Genomic DNA, 25694 nt, shown 5'->3' with positions numbered 1-25694 from the left:
TGGGAGTGGAGCCTGGTGACCTCTGTGCTATCTGTGTGACTGAAACCACACCACTTCTTCCCCAAACCCCTTAAGATGTCATATGTAACCAATCTATAGAACTCATCTTTATGGAAGATGTCATATATACTTTACAAAGACTTTTGATGTAGTCATACCTTAAGCTTTATTGTGCATATGAATTGAATTAATTCTCACCAGAAACCTTTTTTTTTTTTTTTTGGTTTTTCAGGACAGAGTTTCTCTGTGTAGCTTTGGCTGTTCTGGACTCACTTTGTAGACCAGACTGGCCTTGTGCTAAACTTAAATATCCTAAAAGGAACTTCCCAGTGTCAAGCTCTTGAGTTTTGAACTGACACTGGCTGCTGAGTCATGCTGAACTGGACTTCTTGCTTTCTCATTTGCATCCATACTTTGTGGCTCTGGTGGTTGCAGAGACCATTCCCACATTTTCTGCCGCCCCCCCCCCCCCCCCCCCCCGGTCTCTGTCCTTTGTTTTTTTTTCCCCTCCTTCTTTTTTTGGTTTTTCAAGACAGGGTTTCTCTTGTAGTCCTGGCCACCCTGGACTTTCTTTGTAGACCAGGCTGGCCTCAAACTCACAGAACTCCAACTGCCTCTGCTGGGATTAAAGGTGTGTGTGCCACCACGCCTGGCCCGGGTCTCTTTCCTTTCTGATTCTCATCTTTAGACACACAGGGTGCTATTGCTCAGGATCACCTTGGTCTCAAGATAAGCGATAGTATCAAGTGTTGGAGCTCCTGTGACAAAGCCTGGGCAAGATCTCAAGCTCTTTTCCTGCAGCAGACATGGGCATTTCAGCTTTCTGGAATTGTAAAGATAAGATATCCAAAGGTATCCTGTTTCCTAACTGCCTGGATTTCTTCATGAAGAAGTAAGATAGACCATCTATTCATATAATTTTTATATTTTTCCTTTTTATTAATTTTTTACTTGTGAGTTTTGACTTTCTGTTTGTTTGTTTTTGTTTTCAAGACAGGGTTTCTCTGTGTAGTCCTGGCTGTCCTGGAACTCACTCTGTAGACCAGCCTGTCCTGGAACTCAGATAACCACCTGCTTCTTCCTCCCAAGTGCTGGGATTAAAGGCATGCCCCACCACTGCCCAGCTGACATTTGTTGTTGGAATTTTTTTGTTTTGTTTTGTTCTGAGTTGTTTTTGAAGTTAGAATCTTAGTTAAATTGACTTGGAACAACTGTGCAACTCAGACTGGCCTTAAACTCCTAATCCTCCTGCCTCCACTTCTCAGATTCTAGGACTGTAGGCTTGTGCTGCCAAGGACAGTTAGTCAGTAACATTTTCACGTATTCACATGGTGGTACTTTGATTGGTTTCACCCCAATTCTCCCTTTTCTTCTGCCTTCTTCTCTCCCTTCCCACCTCCTTACCCCTTCCCTCATCTATCCTCCCCTTCCTTTTATGTTATATAAATTTAAATCTAAATTTGCATGTAATGCAGCTAATGTTGCCTCTTTCCTCTTGTACCCAAGGCTACACAGAAGAATCTCAAAAACAGCCCTCCATGAAGACCAGGCATAGACCTCAACTTAGAAGCACCAATACTAGGGGCCTTTCCACAGACCTGTGTTCTTCCCTTTGGTCCCCATGGAAACTGAACCAGCTCCCTTTTTTTGGGAACACCAATGCTTACTCATGTCTTGTGGATCCCATTCTAATCGGGCAAGACACCCTCAGGCTGGATGTCCATGCTAAGGGGTTCCCACATAGGGTACATATAGAGATTGCCAGGATGGTGCCTTCCATGGCTGTGCTGCAGGTCACTCATTGATGGTGACTCCGTTATCTCCTTAAAGCCTGCTCAGGAAGACAGGATCTCTGGAATCTTCCACACAGTTGTTCTTGACATGGCCTGTTAGAATGTACTTCAAGTGCCATCTGTGTCCCAGTCCTTTTGGACTCTTCTTTTCTTCTCTTTTTTGAGACAGGGTTTCTCTGTGTATCAGCCCTGACTGTCCGAGACTTGTTTTGTAGACCATGCTGGCCCGGAACTCACAGAGATCCACCTGCCTCCACGTGCTGGGATTAAAGGCGTGAGCCTTGCTCCTCCTAGCCTGCAAAGGGGCGCTATCTAGATATGGCTTGTATGGTCACTGGAGAGGATGGGAACAGAAGAGCTGGAGCTCCCAGACCCCTCTGGTGTAGGTTTCTTCTTGAGTCTTACAGTCCCACATCTTCTGGAGGGAGTGGGGCTCCCACTCTGTCTCTTTGCACCTCTTCCCTCCATCCTTCCCCTAACTGAGAAGCTTCAGCCTAGAGCTGACCCCTCTGGGCTCGCCTCCATGCCCCCATGCCTCCATGCCTGCTAATCACATTTCACTTTTGGCTGAGTCCTGCAGACCCCCTTTCTCTGTCCCTTAAGTTGCGAACACTGACAACAGTGTGATCTCTACCCCACCGACCCATTGAGAAAGCCCTGGAATCCTTTTTTGTCTGCCAACACTTACATCTTTTGTGCTCCCCAGGGTATGGCCACATGCCAGTGTCACTCTGAGGCTTTTCTCATTCTTTAACAACTCGTGGGCCTCTGTGTCCCATGAGTCAACGCCCAGGTATGTTTCTGTTCACAGCCCCCAAGGCTCAGCACTACCATTTTTAGTGCTAAAATAAAGAGTGGCCTGATTAGTCAAACCATGTCCAGTGAAGAACTGCACAGAGCTATCTTGGGACCTTACTGTGAGGCTATAAAGAAGAAGTAGGATCCCGTGGTGCAGACATGAGACAGTCCCTCAGCAGACAGTACCATCAGCAGTAGGGATGTTGACCCTCAACTTTGGGGTTGCATCTTCTATCTTGTTAGCAGTGTCTAAGGGTTGGAGATGGCTTGATGAGATCAGCGTACAGACAAACTATGGTTTACTTTGCTTATTAAAAGGCTCATACTGTTGGGGCAAGGGTCAAAATGACAATGTCTTAAGCACTTTATTTTTATTATTTGCAAATAAAAAATTAATTAAGTCCTGGGCCATGGTGGCACACACCTTTAATCCCAGCACTTGGGAGGCAGAGGAAGGTGGATCTCTGAGCTTAAGGCCAGCCAGGTCTACAGAGCAAGTTCCAGAACAGCCAGGGCTATACTGGGAAACCCTGACTTGAAAAAAAAAAAAAAAATCAAATCAAACCAAAAGAAACCCAAAACTCCCCCAAAAGAACCCCAAATTAATTTAAAAAATGTTTACTATTTGAGAGTTTTACACAATGTGTTTTGATAATACTGACCCTCCCACAAAACTTCCCAGATTATTTACTTGTGGGTGTGTGAGTCTGTTTATTGTATATGTATATAGTGTATGTGTACATGTGTGCAGGTGTGTGGACCCATGTAAGAGTTTGGAGGCCAGAAGAAGATGTCAGGTACCCTGCTCTATTACTCTTCACGTATTCCCTTGGAATAGGTTCTCTGACTGAACATGGAACTCTGCCTTCTACTTTCATCCAGTGTTGGAGTTACAAGTGTGTGCACAGCCATTACCAGCTTGTGTAGATGCTAAGGATTTGAACGTAGGTCCTCTTGTGTGAGCAGTAAGTGCCCTTACCAGCTGATCTCCTTAAGTGCTTCATATGTGTTAGTTAACTTAACCTCATAAGAAAATTTACACCACTTATTCTCAACAATTTATAACTTTCGGATGGTTTTAAGGTGATTGTGATAGGGTGTGGGGGAAGGTGTGTGGGAGGGTCTCTGGTTCTTCCCACATGACACTCCCCTCCTGAGGATGAATATTTATTCTCTTAATTGTGTGCTGGAACGGGTGAAGTACTATTCTGGATAGGTAAGTTTGGAAGGAAAAATAAGCCATTCTTCAGGCACCCGGGTAGCATAGGCGCTTGCCTGTGTCTCCAGGCACTAAGATGTATAGGTCTTGACTCCACATTGTAAAGTCTGTGAAGGGCCAGCACATTCTGCTCTCCCACCTCTGAGCAGCATCCTCGGATCCAGCCTTAGCAGCACCGACTGCGATTTATTTATTGTCATTGTCATCATGGGTAGAAGGAAGGAAGGGGTGTGAGTTTTGGGGAATCTCAGCACCGGCACCATCACTACTGTTTATCTCAAAAATTTGAGGGGGCTTCTTTCAAGTTTTTCTTAGAGAAAGAAAAAGCATATTGTTGGCTAGTCATTCTCAAGAGGAACACTAGAGGGCAGTCACGTTCTGTTGCAACCAAATGCACAGTTGTACTAAGGCATAATAAATAAGTCAAGAAAAGTCCCCTTCAAGTCCCCACTGAAAGCAGATCTACCCAGTGAAGCAACTAGCCTACTTTCTATGATGTTACAGAAAGTCAGGCTGGTCGGATCCTTCTGTACATGTTGGTCTCTGCTGCAGTAGGAAGAGTCTGCGAAGGGATCAGTTCTATGAGGACAAGGAAGCATCTAGACAGTAATTGCCAGGCAGATGCTAAGAATACAGAATTATTATCCCTGATTTTCAGACAAATTGTCCAGACTGAAGGTGCTTAGAAGAGGAACTCAAATTGACCTGATAATAAGTAGACATTTCTCAAACACATGTTGTGAATTGCTTCAGGAAATTGCCCAGTGAGAGCACTAATTTTTCTAAAGAGAGAGAATGAAAAGGATGAAAAAGGATCTCACCCCTCACCCTACCAAGGGAGAGGTGGCAATGCATTTAGTGCTACAAGGACTGCCATGCAAGCACAGACTTGAGCTGGGGAGCTCATGGACCCTGAGCCAGTAGACAAGCCGTGGATGTGACCTAATCACAAGAAGAGTTAGAGCAGGACTGATTTTCTAACATTTAGATCAGAAGGGGGAATGATGCAGTTATTGAAAATGATCCTCTGTGCTTGGAAATTTCCCTCTTGATTGCTTAACTATGTTCTCATTGTAACAGCAGAGCAGCAGCAGCAGCAGCAGCAGCACCACCACCACCACCACCAGCACAGCCACCACAACCACCACCACCACTACCCACCACCACCCACCATCACCACAGCCACCACAATCACCACCACCACCCATCACCACAGCCACCACAATCACCACCACCACCACCACCACCAATAGCTACAGAATGCTCCTGGGATCAAATGTTCACTGCCCTCTTCAATGCTACCCCAATTCCTATAGCAAACATATCTTAACTGAGGAAATATTGTATGGGGAGATGACCCTTGACAGAAGCTTCTGTCCTGACACTCCTGACCGAGGCCAACAGTATTAATGCCAGGCTGCAGCTCTGAAGAGGTCCAGGGTAGGGTCTCTGGTGCTGGATGCAGATGCCCTTCTAGTTCGCTTTATCTCTTGGGTGGCCAGAGCTGATGGCTCAGACAATTGGTCAGGACTGAAAGAGAAAGGAGGGAAGGGGAAAAGGGAGCCCAAGGTTTCTTCTCTAGGGTCTGGCTATACTGTGGCTATGGCTGAGGCTGTAAAAGCGGCTTCTGGCTAGAAGCTGCATGGGGGTGGGGGGAAGGGGGCGGGGTCGTAAAAGGAGGCTCTTTGATCTGTAGATAGGCCTCCTTACAAGATCTCCAGTAAGCCAATGTAAATTTAGGCTCATTAGCCATAGAAGGCTGATGGCCTGGCTGAGTCTGCTAACTTATTTGCAAATCTGCAGGGAAATAAAAAATAGGAAAGAGAGAGAAAATAAACCACTCACACACATACATTCAAGAGAAAAGGTGGATGAAATTAGGCATCTCAACTTCAATTCAACTTGTTTCCCAATTTCAATGCCGTTTATTGTTGATGACCGTACTTATGCTTCTGAGAAAAAGCTTCTGACCTTACAGTCAAAAGAGTAAGATTAATCACAAACACAGATGAATTCTAAAATAAACAGGTCATGTGTTTTAAAGCGAAGCATTTCTTATCTGTGTAGCCATTACTTAAGCTCATAGTGAGTTCAGACTGATGAAGATTGACAGGGTCTAAGGTTAATAGGGTCTGTAACTTACAAGAGTGTAGGGCTTATCAATTAGGACTGACCTAAACTATACATTATCCTGCTATCAGGTCATCATGAGCTCAGGACAATAATTTTATCTGTCTTTCATTCTAAGAAACAGAGTAAATTCTGACATATCTAGGTAGTTTCATTCTAACTTAGGTTCATGGGAAGTTTAAGCCAATTTGCATATATTTATGGTGAAATACCAGGATTTGTGGTACCGTCTGGAGTGGAGGCTTATCTGAAGCCACAAATCTGTGGCAAGGCTATCCTTAGTGAGGCATCTGGAGGTCCACAAAGATATTTATTGCATCCATAAGCTAACTTTAACTTTTAAAACTATTTGAATCAAACCAGGAATTCCATAATCAGGGATTAATTCATCTGGATAACAAACAGTACATCTTCAACAAGATCCTGTAGGAAGTTTGCTCAATCAGAGCTGGTCAATATCCAGAAAGTAACAGTTGACACCAATGCCAGATGTATTTACTTTTGGTTTTTTGAGACAGGGTTTCTCTGTGTAATCTTGGCTGTCCTGGACTCACTTTATAGACCGGGCTGGCCATGAATGTAGTCCTGGCTGTCCTGGACTTGCTTTGTAGACCAAGCTGGCCTTCGACTCACAGTGATCCACCTGCCTCTGCTTCCCTGGGTGCTGGGATTAAAGGCATGTGCTACCATGCCTGGCTCCAATGACAGATTTTAGAGAGATGCAACAAAGCACAATTGACAGGGTAGTCAGAGGTTGGAAGCAATTCTGGGGTACATCATGATACAGACCTTGCAAATACCAGATCACCTCCAGAGATCTCTCATGCCTACTGGACTTCCCCAAATCAATGGTGCCTGATAGCATGTCAGAGGCTGGAAGCAGTTTGGGGGTGCATCACAGTACAGACCTTGTGAATACCGGATCACTTCCTAGACAGCCCACATGCCTAGTGAGCTCCCTTGACAGGGTGGCTCTTGGCACAACAGGATGCCATACTGGGCAGAGTGACTGGTTCCTGGCCAACACTGCTCACTTGGTGTGAATTTGGAGGAATCTACTGGGGACCCAAGGATTCAAACCATCGCCACTTTCACCTGGAACAGCAACCGCATCCGGCATGAGTTGATAAACCTGGGTTTGTAGGTCAGTTGGCGTCTTCAAAACTGTCAAGGAATTTGGTGTTGCCCTATTGAAAAGCAGTGTAACAAACACAATGAAGGGCTTTGAGCATGTTCTGGCTGTGCTACATGGTTAGGCTCCATTCCAAAACACTTGTTGAGATGGCAAGAAGCCAAAGAGAAAGCAGAGGAGACTGCACAGCAACTACAGAGAAGGCCTTGTGCAGCTTCTTTTCCCTCCTCCCCACTGTACCTGACTATTAAAGATCAACCCCCGGCCTCTCTGCTGTCTGGGAGGTGGGCTCAGAATCTACAGCACATGAGGCTCAGTGGCCACCCTGAGCCCACCCTACTTGTTACCCCAATGGGCACCTGATGACATGGGCAGAGACATGCAGTGACTTGCCCAAGGCCACAAGCAGTGCATAGGTGAAGTGGGAATGTAGGATAGACTGTATGCTCCACAAGGCAGGCTCCTTGTTTTATTCCCTGATGTATCCCAAGCACCCCGAACAATATTTGGCACATAATAGGCACTCAACAAACACTTGGTTTGATTGCCCCCCAAAATGTTGAACACTTATATCTGTATTTTTGATTTACATTTTTATTTTCCTTTTTTTTTTTTTTTTCCAAGACAGGGGTTCTCTGTGTAGCTCTGACTGTCCTGAAATTCACTCTGTGGATCAGGCTGGCCGTGAACTCAGAGATCACCTGCCTCTGCCTCCCAAATGCTGGGATCAAAGGTGTGCACCACCACCACCTGGCTGCATTTTTTCATTTAATATATTTTGATTATATTTTTCCATTCTCCTACCTTTTTCCAGAACCTCCTCACCTTCCTATACACCTAAACTTATGTTCTTTCTTTCAAGAAACTTCCATAAAGACACAAAAACAAAAATCAAAGCAAGCAAAGACCAATAAGACAAAACTTGTTAAAACCAAAAAATGAAACTGAAGTCTGAAGTCTTGTGTATGGTATGCATGTGGCACCTGTCAATACAAAATATGATGGCCTATACAGAAAGAATTCTGGGAGAGCCAGGTGCATGGGATTCAGCTGGCAAGATGTGAGCAAGACAGATGCATGGTGCCCCAGCACAGTTAACCAGAGAATTCATTGGGGAAAATGTATTTTCCCTTTGGGCATCAGTTGCAAATAACTTCTTGGTTAGGGCTGGGCCCCTATGCCTGCTTGCTTTTGTGAGTGCTGGGACCCTGTCTGGGTTAAACCTGTGCATGTCTTGTGTGTCTTGGTGAGTTCATATATACATCAGTCCTATTCTGTCTGGGAGGCAGTTTCCTTGGAGTCATGCATCAACTCTTTTAAATCCTTTTAAATTTTAAATCTTTCAACCCTCTCTTCCGCACAGATCCCTAAACCCTGAGGTGAGAGGTTTGATGAAGACATCCCACTTAGGAATGAGCACTTCCAAGTCTCACTCTCTGTTCATTGTTCAGTTGTGCCTCTCTGTGTTATAGCATTTGCACAACGATTGCATCAGTATATCTTGCAGGCACGTCACTGTTGTAGGTCGTAGGGCCTGTAGCTTTATATAGTATTGATGATACCTTTCTCCTCGCAGAGTGTAGAGAATCTTCCAGCACCAGGAGCATTAGATAATCTAGTTAGGCATCAGCCTGACTACTCTGTGTTCAATGACATATATAATTTGTCTTCAGCAATAGCAGCTTACTATCGGTTTGTAGAGAGTAATCAGTATGCTTGGAAATAGCCCTGAGATGTGTTTTGGGCATGGTGGTGGCTCATAGGACTGCTTTGACCATATTCAACAAGGTACAACTCATTCCTGGCAATAGAAGTTTTACTTGGTGGCATAAGATGTCTAGTTGAAGAATTTTCTTTGCTATTGTTGCATGATGACTCCATTTAGGCTTCTTTCATATATGTATATATTTCATGAGTCTTCTAGAGTAGTAGGTTTTCATGTTTTTCAAATTACCTTTAATGTTAGCTGTTTTTTTCCGTAATCCCCTATTCACCTTTCTCACCCATCTGCTCTTTATTTGATCCTCGTGTTCTAGTTTTCTCTTTACCTCTTTATAACACTGAGTTAGTTCTGTTTCCACTTCCTTGGGAGAGTCTTTCATCCACCCTGGTCACTTACTAGGTATCTAACCTCTGTGGCTACATGGATTATAGGATATTAAAGGCACATATAAGAGAAAACATACAATGTCTGTCTTTTTGTGGGTTACCTCACCCAGGATGATTTTTTTCTAGCTCTATTAATTTACATGAATATTTTATAATTTCATTTTTGTTTACAGCTGAATAATGTTCTATTATATAAATATATCATATTTTCATTATCAGAAGATGGACATCTAGGATGTTTCCAATTTCTGGCTATCATGAGTAACAACAATGAACATGAATGAGAAAGTGTCTCTGGAGTAAGACAGAGAGTCCTTTGGGTATATGCCCAAGAGTGGAATAGCTGCATCTTGAGATAGATCTATTCCTAGCTCCGAGAGGAACCACTATGCTGATTTCCATAATGGCTGTATAAGTTTGCACGCCCACCAGCAATGAAGTAATGTTCCTTTCCCCCGACATTCTTGCCATCTTGTGTTGTAATTTGTGTTATTGATCTTGTCCACTCTGTCTGGTTTAAGATGAAATCTCAGTGTTTTTAATTTTTACTTCCTTGAAGGCTGAGGATGTTGAAGGGTTTCTCAGCCGTTTGTGTTTAACACTTTTAGAACTCTGTTTAGATCTTCCGCACCCTGTTTTTTCAGTTGGGTTATTTGTTTTCTTGGTGTTCAGGTTTTTTCCTATATTCTGGATACTAACCCTCTATGAGATGTATACTTGGTAATATATTTTTCTATTTTGAAGGCTGCTACTTTCCTGGAATAATGGTTTCCTTTGGTGTACACAGTTTTTTGGTTTTTAAAATTTTTTTTTTGCTTCAAGTGGTTCCATTTATTAAATGTTGGTCTAATGCTTGTTGTATCAGTGTCCTGTTCAGAAAGTTCTTCCCTGTGTCAATGAGTTCAAACCTATTCTCTATATTCTTTTCTATCATATTCAGGGTATCTGTTTTTGTTTGTTTGTTTTTGTTTTTTTTGAGACAGGGCTTCTTTGTATAGCCTTGGCTGTCCTGGAGCTCTCTTTGTAGGCCAGGCTGGCTTCGAACTTAGAGATCTGCTTGCCTCTGCCTCCTGAATACTGGGGTTACAGGTGTGCACCATTGAGCACAGCTTTACTTTGTTTTTGGTTAGCATTTAATACTGATAGTTATTAATGGGGTTATATATATTGTTTAATATATGCACAAAATTCACTAAATACAACCTATTATAACTCTTCTATGTCATACTTCTTAACATCTAGTATTCAGTTTTCTACTTTCAGTATGAAAATTAGTTTTCAACTTTCATGTTTGAAGAACACTACAGTTTAGTGTCTGGCTTATTTCACACCCACACTCATGACAGCACTGTTCAAGTTAGCCAAGATATAGAAACTAGCTATCCATCAGTGCATGAATGCATAAACACACAGACACACAAACACACTGGATTTCAAGCATGAAGAATGAAATTGTTATGAACATAAAATGGACGAGACTTTTCTTTATGCTTCCCAGTTTTTGTTTTTTTATAGTATGGTACGAAGTCAGTATTGTTATGCCTGGTTGGGTATCTGGTTTTATGTTCAGATTCTTTATCAGTTTGGAGTTGAATTTTGTGTAGGGCGAATGTATGGGTCTCTTTTCATCTTCTGCATGCAGCTATCCAGTTTAGCCAGTACCATTTGAACACTCTTATTATTTTCATTTTCCCTCTCATTTTCAATGTTCTTAGGGCCCTTTACAATTTCTATCTCTTTCTTCAGAGTTCTTAGTCAAAAATTCTTCCTCATTTTTGAGTATCTCATTCTGATCTTGCCTCAAGTGGCTAAAGAAAAAGTTAAAAAAAATTTTTTTTGAGAATTTCATATTGTATTTACAAAATTTCCACCTAATTGCTTTCCCTATTGCCTTGTCCATGTCCTTCCTCCTCCTTTCAAGCTCATGACATCTTAATAATATTTCTTGTGTAGGTTATCTTACTATAAGGCAATAAAGCTTAAAATGATCTCAAGAAATTGTACAAAATCATGGGGCTTAACTAACACATTATTGAATGATGAAATCAAGAAATAGGAAATCAATAGCCAACAGAGTTGAGCTACATGCTGTCCCCCAGAACCCAATTGCTTGAATTCCCAAGGAAGCCTGCAGAGCCACAGGAAAAAGAACATATAGGCTAGAAACCCCCTCCCCCCCCCACTGCACCAGTCCCCTACTATCGGGGTCCATCTACTGTACCCTGCTATCCGGGTCCATCTGCAGCACAGCCATAGAGGTGAACTGCATGCCCCTCCCAACGCTATCACCTGCCTTCCTGAGGAGGCCTGCAGGGCCCCAGGAACATTCAGCTTAGACACCTGCCAATTCCCTGCCTGTCTGATCCTCTGGAGGCACAGCCAGCAGAGGTGAGCTGCTGTCTGTCTCCTTAGCTTCATTTTCAGGCCCAGGGCCCTGCCTGCATTCCTGAGGAGGCCAGCAGAGGCGAGCAGCTGGCCAATCCCTTAGCTTCATTGTCAGGCCCAAGGCTCCCTCCCTGCCTGCCTCCTGAGGAGTCCTGCCAGCACCAGCAACATCTAGCCAATACCAGGGACAACCAGATGGCTGAAAGCCAGCCTATGACACAATCAATGAGAGGCAGGGCAATACGGCACTATCAGAAGCCAGTTATTCTACTACAATAAGCCCTGGATAGCCTAACACAGCTGAAGTACAAGAAGATGACCCAAATCCATAGAGGCCTTTAAAAAGGAAATTAACAAATCCTGTAAAGAAATGCAGGAAAATATAATTAAACAGGTGAAGGGAATGAATAAAATGGCTCAAGACCTTAAAAATGGAAATAGCAACAATAAAGAAAACACAAACTGAGGGAATCCTTCAGATGGAAAAATCTAGGGAGCAAAACAGGAACAACAGACACATGCATTGTCAATAGAATATATATATATATATATATATATTATACTTCAAACCAAGATTAATTAAAAGAGATGGGGAAGGAAACTTCATATTCACCGAAGGAAAAAATTCAAGATGATGTCTCAATTCTGAACATCTATGCCCTACATGCAAGGGCATCTACAATGGCAAAAGAAACATTACTAAAGCTTACATTGCATATCAAACCCCACACAGTAGTGGGAGGCTTGAACACCCTATTCTCACATAACTAAATATTGAATATAGAACATAAAAGTAATAAACAATATTTAAAATCAAATGAGTATATTTAGGGTTTTTTTTTCCGAGACAGGGTTTCTCTGTGTAGCTTTGGCTGTTCTAGATTCACTTTGTAGACCAGGATGGCCTCGAACTTACAGAAATCCGCCTGCCTCTGCCTCCCAAGTGCTGGGATTAAAGGCGTGCATCACCATGCCTGGCTATAAGATCAGTTTTTAGGATAATTGATCCTTTGTAATTGCAAAATTGCAGCCTGCCAGTAAAGAGAAATAACTGCCTGAAAACTTATCTTGCTTGCTCATGTTGTGTTAATCTATAACGTGTTGCTTAGTTACGAATGTAACTTATTCTTGGGAATAATCTGTAATATGTAAACTGTTTTTCATGTAAAGGTACCAGGGAACATAATGCTTTTCCAAAATGCCCATGTTGTGGGATTTTTCTGGTCAAAGGTCTTGAGTTAGTTCCTCTCTGGAAAGCCAATTTACCTGCGCTCAGATAAGAGGAAGTAGACTTCCTTCTATTTCCGGAGAAAACTCGTAAAATCCCATTTGGTAGGAAAGGTATAATTATTCTGGGTCCGAGCAGTCATTTTAAAAGAACCAGAGACAGGCTCCAGGGGAGATATCCTGGGGCTGCTCCTTTTACAACCGAGAGGCTTTAAAAACAGAGGGCTCTGAGGCAATGTCTGTCCTTGTGGTTGAGATGTGTGGATACTATTCAGCTATTAAAAACAAGGAATTCCTGAAATTTGTGGTCAAATGGATTGAACTAGGAATTATCATAATGAGTGAGTTCACGCAGAAACAAAAAGAGATAAATGGTATACTCACTTATATCGAGACACTAGCCCATGGGGCATGTCCCATGAAAGACTTTACTTACCAGGAAAGTGGGTCAGAGGGGAGGACATCCTATTGGGACTTTAGGTGAGAGAAGCATGGGAGAATGGGGAAATAGAAGGATCCAGAGGGTCCTAGGAACCTACAAGAAGAACATTATGACAGGTGGATCTGGGTCCTGGGGTCCTTCCTGCTCAAACTATGGCACCAGCCAAAAAAAATATAGGCAGTAAACTTCGAGCCCCTGCCCAGACCTAGCCGATGGACAGGACATTCTCCACCATTGAGTGGTGAGGTCTGACTTTCATACAAACCCTGGGGCCCCATTTTTGACCACGTCCCCTTGATGGGGAGGCCTGGTGGCACTCAGAGGAAGGATAACAGGTCACCAAGAAGAGACTTGATACCCTATGAGCATATACAGGGAGAGGAGGTCCCCCTCAGTCACAGACATAGCAGAAGGGAGTAGGGGGAAGTGGGAGGGAGGAATGGGAGGATACAAGGGATGGGCTAACAACTGAGATGTAATATGAATAAATTAATAAAAAATGCACTTCTTTCAAGAAGTGACTTGATACCCTATGAGTATATAAAGGGGGAGGAAGTCCCCCTCAGTCACAGTCATAGGGGAGAGGAATGAGGGGAAAATGGGAGGGAAGAATGGGAGGATACAAGGGATGGGATAACCATTGAGATGTAATATGAATAAATTAATAAAATAAAAAAATGCACTCCTTGTGAAATAAAAAAAAAAAAAAAAAAAAAAAAAGGAGGGTTTCAATGAGAGCTAGTTAGCTTTCACCTCCCCCCATTCCTCCCCACCCCACCTCCCCCATCCTCATAACACTAAGCCTTTTCCCTGTTCTCATAAATTTTTCTTTGGTCAGCTTAGCTCAGATGCTCTAGACCAGATACATAGGACTCTGCATGAATTAAAACCTAGCTCTTTGTCTCCCGATTGTTTTTATTTTAACTGAGTTGCTTGGCTATTTGATTTCTCTTAAGTCCCCTGCTGGAAGAAATGCAGGCTCCTGGTTCTTTATTTCAGCTAAGTGCCACTGTCCTGCCCTTTCTCAAGGCTGGGGTATTGAAGCTGAGAGATAAAGAGGTCTGTCTCCTTAGAGGAGGGTGAGAAGCTGGGCTCCCTCCACCTTGCCTGAGAACACATGGGCAGGCGGCCACATCCACTTCCACCGGATTCTGAGGCCCTGCTCGCAGACCAAGCCTCAGCTCCTTCTGCCAGAGAACGCCCAGGCAGCTACATCACCCTCTGTTTGATTCTCAGCGGCCTTCCCCTCATAAGAACCCACACCATGTCATCATCCGACTTCTCAGATTCTTCCTTCTCCTCAGCTGGGGCAGCAGCAGCAGCAGCAATGGCTGGGGCAGGACCTCCTACTGAAGCTGGCCCACCAGCCCTTACACTGTAGATGAGGCTCCCAATGTTAACATTGGCCAGGGCCTCTGCAAACAAACCAGGCCAGAAAGGTTCAACGTGCATACCACCTGCTTTAATGAGGGCGTTGATCTTATTCTCTGTGACCATCACCTCTCTTTACGAAGAACGAAGGTGGAGTAGATGCAGGCAAGCTTGGAGACAGAGGCCAGCATGGATTGCCAGCCTAGTAGTGGTAGTCACCAGATGAAGAGAGGGCCTCACGCTAACATGACCTTAGCTTCCTTGGAAGAACCGAGCACCCTGGTGGCAGCTGAGGAAAAGCATAATTTTTCTATTTCTTGAAAGATTTTGCTGCCTATATAAGCTTTGGGAGAAAAAACAAAGTTATTGGAGCTTGTCTTGCTTCATCCACCAAGTGCATGTACGATTGTGTATATATGTATGAATCTTCCCTTCTTTTTCTTCGAGGGCCACAAGCAGTACCAGCCCTCAACTGCTGGCCAAATGGAGAACTGGCCACAGTGAATCAAGCGTTATTCCTGCAGAGAAAAGTCTGCTGAATGATCAGTTGCTGGCTCTACGTCCTGCCTCAGTTTACCCAGTGATGATGAAGCTAGCTTTATCATGTTAATAACATTCATAGGATTTCTCTACAGCATGAATTCTTTCATGATGATAAAGACTATAGAACTGTGAAAAGGCTTTACCATGTTAAATACATTCATAGGATTTCTCTCCAGTATAAATTCTTTAATGATGATAAGGACTATAGAAATGTGAAAAGGTTTCACCATATTAAATACACTCACAGGTTCTCTCCAGTATGAATTCTTTCATGCCTTTAAAGATGACTGGTACATGCAAAGGCAAAGGCTTTATTACACTGAGTACATTCATAGGGTTTCTCTCCGGTATGCATTCTTTTACGTATTTGAAGATGGTTATAATGTGCAAAGGCTTTACCCCATTGATTACATTTTTAGGATTTCTCTCCAATATGTGATCTTTTATGCCTTTGAAGACTACCATGACATGCAAAGGCTTTACCACATTGGTTACATTGATATGGTTTCTCTCCAGAATGTGTTCTTTTATGATTTTGAAGATGACTGTGACACGCAAAGGCTTTGCCACATTGGTTACATTCATACGGTTTCTCTCCAGAATGTGTTCTTTTATGCCTTTGAAGATGGCTAGCACTTGCAAAGGTTTTGTCACATTGATTACATTTATAGGGTTTTTCTCCAGTATGTGATCTTTTATGTGTTTGGAGACTACAGTGATATGCAAAGGCTTTACCACATTCATTACAATCATAGGGCTTATCTCCAGTATGTGTTCTTTTATGTTTGCTGAGACTATTTTGTTGTGAAAAGGCTTTACAGCACTGATTACATTCATAGGGTTTCTCTCCAGTATGTGTTCTTTTATGTATTTGAAATCCACTGTGTTGTGCAAAGACTTGACTACATTGGCTACATTCATAGGGTTTCTCTCCAGAACGTGTTCTTTTATGATTTTGAAGATGACCGTGACTTGCAAAGGTTTTACCACATTGATTACATCCATAGGGTTTCTCTTCAGTATGACTTCTTTCATGCCTGCAAAGATAATTGGCACGTGTGAAAGCTTCATTACACTGATGGATCTTTTTTATCTGTATGAATTAATTTTACAATTTGGTCTAATGGTAAAGAGGGACCAGATCGTAAGGTTTTTATCATTTTCTTTACATTCATGGTATTGTTTTGAGTCTTTGAAGATACCTGTGATGGTACGAGCATTTATGGAAGAGAGAGCAGTATGTTGCTTCTTTCCATATTCCTGTGCGCGCATGGCTTGTATCCATTGTGACATATGATATACCCATTAAGAGAATAACAAGTGAAAGGTTTCCACATTGCATTCACATAGTTGGATTTTTGTTCCTCATAGACATGTGGTATGGGATTAAGGTTTTCTATAACAACATTCTTGACGATCATAAACTGTTCCTTTCATTAAACTTAGCAATGTTACTACAAGTATATGAGTGACAGCAGCATTACTATGGACTATTTGCTTAATAGAACGTTTTGGACATAAAACTATCACTTATTCAATGTGTATTCCTTTTGCAGTTCTACAGCATAGCTCTGATGGGGTTATGATTCAAATGGTGATCTCTGTTAAGACACTGCTTCCTTGTTTTCTTTCTTAGAGGAATGCCTTAAAAACAAATCAGATACTTGACACTGAGGTACATGGTTTTGTGAGAATGTAATAATCATCACTGAACTTAAAGCACTGCTTTTTTACACTGTTGCTTTTCTTTAAAACTTCCAGGACAAATTAGAATTTCTTCTTCAGGACATTTCTATCAGCTTGCACATGAAAATTACCTTCCATGTCTTCTAGAAGTTTGACAATGTTCTTCACTCTTATGGTCTTCCCAATTGTAACCTAAAATATAGTACCAGAAAATGTATGAGATATTATTGGCAATTAGGCAAAATTTAAGTTACTATATTCGGTGAAGCTTAGAACCATGCCTGATTTAAACACTTTGTTCTTTCTCATTCTCAACTGAAATTACAGAACATCAATACTAAAGAAACAATTGTCCCCTTATTTTAAAAAGTAGAGACAATTCAGTCTTACCTATAGCAGTGAGGTTCCAATAGGTCTCCAGCATCACATCTTTGTAGAGACTCCTCTGGGAAGGATCCAGCAAAGCCCACTCTTCTTGAGTAAAGTTCACATGCACATCATCATAGGTCACTGCATCCTAAAACATACTATACATGTGTATAATAGAAAGCATGATACTGACATCACTGTAAATATATGCCTCATTGATAAGATATTAATATAATGCTGGTGCTTCTTCCATTTATTTCCTGACACACAAGTTCTAATGTAATCGCCAAGTCATTTTAGAAGGAAACTGAAGAATGAGGTTTATCTCTGCCAGCCTTGACACACAGGGTTAATCTTTGGATGGGACAGTGTTGGTCAACTCAAAAGAAAAAGGACCTTGGATTTGAACGTGGGGCTTTCCAGGCCTAGGATCTGATTGAACTTTTTGGTTTTTTTGGCTCTTCTACTGACAAAGCTACTCCTTAGCGAAGCATTCTATTGTTTAATAGCAGGCAGCTAACAGGAAGTTGTGAAAGAATAACCTTCATTTTCTTTTCAACTTAGTGGCTGATTTGGGTGTGAACAGTGGCTTGCTGGAAGCTGGAGACCTGAAAAAGGCCATGGAAAAGCTCTGGACTGTTTATGTTGTGATCATCTAGAAAAAGAAGAATAGAAAAGAAAAGGAAAAGGAAGAAAGAAACCTGACATTTACATTCATACAAATAAAATAAACAAGGGCTTCGACCAGTAGATTTTCACAAGCTTGCCTGCGATGATGGCATTAATTTTAGATAGCATCTCTTTTGCAAAGACTGCAGAAAATCCAGGCTGGCCTCAGGGGAATCCCATCCCTGGACAGCTGCTGTGAGTCTTCTACTATATCAACAGCTTGTGCATATACACAGACAAACAATGAGACATGCAGACAGGTACACATTCATACACACAAAGGAGTTCCCAACTTCACATACACACACACACACACACACACACACACAAACATGTAGACATTTAAACATACATACACATTATCTATTCACATATGAACATATATACATATGCAGACACATAATTAATGGATAGAGCTGGTGAGCAAGCCACTCTCTCTTTTATTCTTTTTTTTAATTAAAAAATTGTTTATTTTTAATTTTAAAAAAATTTTAAAAATTATTTTATTTAGTACATATACATTTATATTTTTACACATATATACAATAGATTACCTATGCCAAGAAGAACCACGACACAAGCCGGATTATATAAATGTTACATTCTTAGTGTTTTAGCCATTTGTATTTGACAGCCTTGAAGAAGACATCTTTCCTTTCTTGGTGCACCTAAATTTCTGAATGTAAATTAATCTTCATCACATAGATGATCTATCTAGACCTAAAACACCTTAAGACTTGTTGTGCCCATATAACTCAATTATAACACAAGGTTCATTTTCAGTGCTTTGAAGTGTTATCAAACAGTTTAGGAAAAATAAGTTATATAAATGAAAGGTTAGTAGATTAAATCATGATCATGTCAATTGCTAGTCTACTTTTATTTATTTATTTATTATTTTTAAAAAATTTTTTTCTTGTTACATCTCAATGGTTATCCCATCCCTTGTATCCTCCCATTCTTCCCTCCCTCCCATTTTCCCCTTACTCCCCTCCCCTATGACTGTGACTGAGGAGGACTTCCTCCCCCTTCATATGCTCATAGGGTATCAAGTCTCTTCTTGGTAACCTGTTATCTTTCCTCTGAGTGCCACCAGGTCTCCCCCTCCAGGGAACATGGTCAAAAATGAGGCACCAGAGTACGTGAGAAAGTCATACCCCACTCTCCACTCAACTGTGGAGAATGTCCTGTTCATTGGCTAGATCTGGGTAGGGGTTTGAAGTTTATGGCCTGTATTGTCCTTGGCTGGTGCCTTAGTTTGAGCAGGACCCCTGGGTCCAAATCTGCCTACTCTCTTTTATTCTTGTCCTAAGTTTTTATACCCCCTAAGACAAAGGTTCTATATGTAATAACAAATTACCTCATTCAAAAATAGACACAATCACTACACAAAAAGGAGTTACATTAGGACTATTGATTTTTAAGTTCTTTCATCAGAACTATATATATTTTTTAAAATTTATTATTATTTATTTATTTATTTTGGTTTTTCAAGACAGGGTTTCTCTGTGTAGCCTTGACTATCCTGGACTTTCTTTGTAGACAAGCAGGCTGGCCTCAAACTCTCAGCAATCTGCCTGCCTCTGCCTCCCAAGTGCTGGGATTAAAGGCGTGAGCCACCACTGTCTGGTGATCAGAACTGTATCTAATTAGAAATTTTTGCTCATTAAAGTTTAAAGCACTGGTCTTATCTATATGCTCATTATGAGTTTAATGCAGAAGTTTTACCTTTTTCTTATTTCATATGTACATTATGTGTTCAAAGCAATTTTTTTATATCAATGTTGTTACCAAGAAACAGGTATCTGTCTTGTTTGTAGAGTTAACCATTTATCCTCTGTTTTTATATTCATATGGCCTTTCTTATCATTGTAAACACCTGGACCTCAACCCTGGACTAAACCTAGAATGAATGTATTTCCTTGATCATTAATTTGTTTCAATCTTGTTTTTCTTCCTGATGTAATTCATGTGGTTCACAGAGCTTCTGGCAGGTTTTCCGCCCTAATTTGGAGGAGTTAATAAATTCAGGAATCATTATCAAGAATTATAAGATCATTTTCATAAGATTCCACAGCCCTTGGAGTAGGATACAGCCTTGCAAGAGAAATGCAGTTGACAAACGCAGAGAGAGAGGCAAACAGAGCAACAATACTGCGCCCACTCTTGTCAGGGAAACTGTATGAACAAGTACTAACTAAAAAAATGATAGGCACGCTGGGTGTATTTGCTTGTGCCTTTAATCTCAGCACGCAGGAGGTAGAGGCAGCTGTATCTTATTGAGTTGGATGCCAGCCTGTTCTATGCAATGAGTTCCAGGAAAGCAAGAGGTACGTATTAAGATTCCGACTCCCTTGGGAAAAAAAAAAATCAATCAAACAAAAAAGATAGAAAAAAACTCAGAGGTCTTTACTGAAGTTCCTACAAAGAATTATACATTCACTCCAGTTCTGTATTCATCTCCCAGAAACCTGAGGTACCCCAGTTTACTCTGTAACATTATTTACATGGGGCTCACAACTGTCCGTTATTCTAAGTTCAGGAGTTCTGAGGTCATCTTCTGACTACAGTGAAGATGAGGTACACATGATACACATATTCATACATATAGCAAAATACTCTTATTCATTAAAAAAATTTCAGAGCAAACACAACAGGTAGGGAGAATGTCACATACCTGCAATCCAATGACTCAGAAGGCTCAGGTCATATTAATGTAATGAATACATGCCACCATGAGAAACAGAACATGTTCAGTGCCAAATTTCACAACTCAAGATGTGGATGATGATCTGCATAACAGCATATGATTGCCTGTACAAAAATCTACATCCCAGGCCCACCAGCTAATTTTATAAAAAAACAAAATAAGCCAGGTATGTTGGCCCACATCTAATTCCAGCGCTCTGGAGCCAGAGTCTGGTGGATTTCTTAAGTTTGAGGCCTTTCTGGCCTACATACCTACTTTCAGGACAGCCAAGGCTACATAGAGAAACTTTGTCTTCAAAAAGAAAAACAAGGAGGCCAGAGAGATGGCTCAGTGGTTAAGAGCACCGCCTGCTCTTCCAAAGGACCCAGGTTCAATTCCCAGCAACCATATGGCAGCTCACAACTGTCTGTAACTCCAAGATCTGACACCCTCACACCAATGCACATAAAATAAAATTAAATAAAATACTTAAAAAAAAAAACAAATGAAAAACAAAACCAACAAAATAAAAACACTAGACTAAAGCTGGAGAGATGGCTCAGAGGTTGAGAGCACTGGCTGTTCTTCCAAAGGCCCTGAGTTCAATTCCCAGCAGCTACGTGGTGGGTGGCTCATAACCATCTATAATGAGATCTGGTGCCCTCTTCTGGCATGCAGGTGCACCTACAGGCAGAATACTGTATAAATAATAAATACATCTAAAAAAGAAGTGCAGTTTATAACAGAAAACAAAACCCCAAACCCCACCAGACTAGCAGAGTAGCTTAGCATCGAACAGCAGTTGCATCTACTGTATCTTATGTGATTTAGGGAGAGAGTGTATAATGATGTGGGCATGACAGCATGAGAAGGAAGCTGACCGATCAGTTTCAACCACAGCAAAGTAGACACAGAGAACAGGAAATGGGTTGAGTCTACAGACACTCAAATCCCATCCCCATAAGTCATGAAGAAAGGCTCCTCGTACAAAAGCTTCCATAAGCTCCCCAAATGAAAGCCACAAAGGACAGACAAGCGTTCAGAGACATCATCCTATCTAGGAGCTTTCTGATTCAAGCGACTGCATCCTGACCCTAATCAGTATAAGCCCATAGTCATCCCTTGATGAAAATGCACTTACCAGTAGCATCGGTGGCAATTTGGTTCCATCGGCACAGCAGGACAGCACAGCAGTGCCATGTGTTTTCTCATGCCCTGCAGTTTTCCCAGTTACTGTCTGGTCAATCTTCTTACTAGATGGCATATCGAAGGTTTGCTGGACTTCATCCATATTCCCAGTCTGGTCCGATGGAAAATCATTTCTTTTCCTAGGATCAATTACCAATTTATGAAAAGACAGGATCTTTGATTCATATTCTTGTGGCATTTTTTGGGCAATTCTAGTTTTGGTGCGCGTAACAAGACCGCTTCTCCTCATAAGTCTGTAGCACCATGCTGGGGAGCCAGTAAAATCCTTAAGGCCTTTCTCTCCAGCAATGCGTTTGGCTTCATCGATGATCCTTTTTGTAGAAACTGAGAACCCATTATTCCGGTGACACGTGATCCACTCTTTCATGTCCATTTCTAACTGTGGCCATTGTGCAGCGTGCCCACGAGAAGTGTGCTTAGTTTTATCAAGTTTTTGCAGCTGATCTTCCTGTTTCCTCCATGCTCTTATCATTTTTTCAGTTGGAGGTGGCCCGAAGTGTCTCTGCGCTGCTCTGTTTCCATGTTCTTTTGCGTACTGCACTACCTCCAACTTAAACGGAATTTTATAGGCTAATCTTTTCGTCTTTGACATTTTGTACCATTAGAGAATCTTTGTTTTTCTGAGGAAAATAAAGTAATGAAAGAACTGTCAGTTGCCATACTAATTGGCAATACACATGTGTCTGATTCATATGTGTGCCTGCGCATGAGTATGGTGCATGTGTCTATATGATTTGTGTGTGTGTGATTCAGGTTAAATTGCCATGTTGGCACTTTACAATCAACAGGTGGGTATAGTCTGGGCGCTGGGTTTGCCATCACTGTTTTAGAGCTTGGCTCCACTGCTCTAAAATCAATGTGTCGAATGCAGGGATTTTAGTGCAGTGCACAAGCACCCCACAGACCTGAAGGGGCTATGACATGGCTGTCTCCACAGCCTGTCATAGTGTCCGATCTGTCACTTCAAGCCTCTGTCGAGTAAATGTCAAAGTGAAGATCTGTGTCACCATAAACATGACATTGACAGTTAATGAACACATCAGACTGACCTGGGTGTGTGCGTTAGGTACACATCAGCCCATTGATTTAAAGGGGCAGCCTAAAGTTTCTGGGTCTGAACACCCTTCATGAGGGTCTCCCAAGCATTCTTGTGTTGAGCTCTTGGCTTCGATCCCCTCCTGCACCCGTTATGAGGGTCTCCAATTAGCTGTGTGTTCTGGAGAGGCAGGAATACAAGGACAGGTGCTGATGGAAATAACAACTTCAAAAGTGGGCAAGGGAGAGTCTTGCTAAACTTTAGACATGGTGGAAAGCATTTAAACTTTTGAGGGATCAAAGAAAACCAAGTAAAAACTGCTTTTATTGATATTAATCAATCATGATATAACTGCTGTTGCAGTTTCATGGGTATTTACACTGTGGCACATCATAAAGAGATCTGCTGCCATCTGTCTTCTCCCACATGCCCAGTAACGATTTCTGCATAGCAATGTGGCCCCAATGGAGTCAAGGAAAGACAAATGGTAGCTAGAGCTTCCTTATTGCTACACATGTTACTGCACTCCCCCCTGCCCTGCTCCCTGCAGCAAGTTGACATGAACCTGCTTAGGTGTCAGGCTAAGATGAGCATTCAGCTCAGATCAGCAGATCAATGCGACGGGTGGGTGGGTGGGGGCAGATGGAGCCCAAACTCTGTGTGAGAAGAGATTTCTCTGATGCCACCTACACCTCTTCCTGCTCCCATGGATACACTGAACCTTGCACGGACACTGAACCCTGAATCTGTTCCTTGGCTGGCACACTGAAGACAATGGATAGCAATCGGACCAAAAGGCTCACCCTAAGTTTCCCCTGCTTTTGGGGGGAAAAGTGTGTCTTATGGTCCAAAAATATGGTAATTTTAAGATTTTTAAAAATAAAATAGCAAAGTGCAAAGAAATCAGATGTAAGTTCTTTAGAGTGGGGAAGCAGAACCCTAAGCACAGAGCACAATGAGATTAGATACAAGATATTTGGGAATCATTTGCCTGGGGCAGTGAGAATTTGGGAAGCAGATGCACCAATTTAATAAAATCTGAATCTGTGAAAGAAGACAGAGAGTGTGTGTGTGCTTAGCTTAGTGGCTGGCAGCAGAAAGCAAGGAGCAGGGAAGGGTGTGTGCTCACATGGGCAGGCTGCGAAAGCCAGAGCCACATGGAGGACACAGGGGGCTAAAGAATTAAGACTCTAGAGCTCGGAATCAACTTTCCAGACAAATGATCCCTACCTATGTCCCTAGTGGTTCTGAGAGCAGATGCTGAAGAGGAAGCAGTGTGTGTGTGCTGAGTGCACTACAGTTTCTGCTCCTATCCAGCTCCAACTCCCAGCGGTTGCAAACTTACAGGCAAGACATTTATGCAGCGTGGGGAGACCAGACAAAAACAAACAGGGCTTGGAGTGAGGAAAAAGTAATAAAGAAAGGAGATCTCCATCACATTCCCACGATCACCTGGGTGGTATACTGAAGCCAGGTTCAATAAGTTTAGAAGCTGGGTATAGAGGTGAGGAAGACACAGTTCCCATAGATGAGGAGTCCCAGGCTGGGGTCTGAGATATCCCAGGGACCCAGGGGAGACCAAACTGAGAAGGTACAACCTGTCCAGTGATTTGTCATCCCCTGGAGGGGGGGGGGTAAGCGGGGGCAGTGCTAAAAGCAGGAGCAGACAGGTTTACCTGGTACCAGGATTTTCAAAAGAAGCCAAGATGGTGAGAAACTGTGCTGGAAAAATGGAAGCCTCATCCAGGGAAATGGTCAGACCTAAAAAAGCGTTTAAGCTGAATTAGAGATAGAACTCACCAACTGAAGGAAAGCGTGCGTGTGCGCGTGCTCGTGTGCTCATGTGTACACACACACACACACACACACACCCCACCACCACCACTACCACCACCAGTACCAAAATACCAGGAATTAACAATCACTGTTTATTGATAACTCTTGATATCAATGACCTCAGTTCACCAATAAAAAGACACAAGCCAACAGAACGGATGCTAACACAGAATCCATCCTTCTACTGCATACAAGAAACACAGCTCAACCTCAAGGATAGATATTACCTCAAGGTGAAGGTTTGGAAAAATATATTCTAAGCAAATGCACATAAGAATCAAGCTGGTACAGCCATTTTAATATCTAACAAAATTGACTTCAAACAAAAACTAATCAAAACATATGGGGAAGGACAATACGTATTCACAAAAACACAAGCAAACAAACAACAACAACAAAACACCAAGATAACATTTAAATTCTTAGCATCTATACCCAAAACATAAGAGTGCCCATCATTGTAAACACTTCTGCAGCTTAAATCACTCTGTGACCCTCAAGCATAGATGCTAGGAGGCTTTAATATCTCACTCTCAGCAATGGACACAATAAACCAAATGAATCCAACATTCTACCCAAACACAAAAGAATATACCCTCTTCTCAGTAACTCATAGAATACACTTGAGTGTGTTTGATGACATACTCAAATCAGTGCAAGTTTCAATAGACACAAAAAAACTGAAACAATCCCCTACCTCCTATCAGACAACCATGGATTGAAGCTGCACATCATCAAAAACAGAAAGCCTAAAAATTCACAGAAAATGCATTGAATGTAAATGAATATACAGCATATTAGAATTTAAGGGATACAATGAAAGAATGAAAGTAGTGATAAGAAGACCGTTGATAGCACTAAGTGCATACATGAACAAATTAGGGAAATCTCTTACTAGCAACTTAACAGAACACCTGGAAGCTCTAGAACAAAAACAAGTAAGCAGGTCTTAAAGGACCAGACAGCCAGAAACTATTGAGCTGAGTGTCAAAATCAGTAAAATAGATGACAAAGAGAAAAATACAAAGAATCAATGAAACACAGAGTTGCT

Source organism: Acomys russatus, chromosome 4, assembly GCF_903995435.1.
Source record: "Acomys russatus chromosome 4, mAcoRus1.1, whole genome shotgun sequence".
Taxonomy (NCBI): domain Eukaryota; kingdom Metazoa; phylum Chordata; class Mammalia; order Rodentia; family Muridae; genus Acomys; species Acomys russatus.
The sequence above is the reverse complement of the archived record's forward strand: the minus strand, read 5'-3'. Positions refer to the sequence as shown.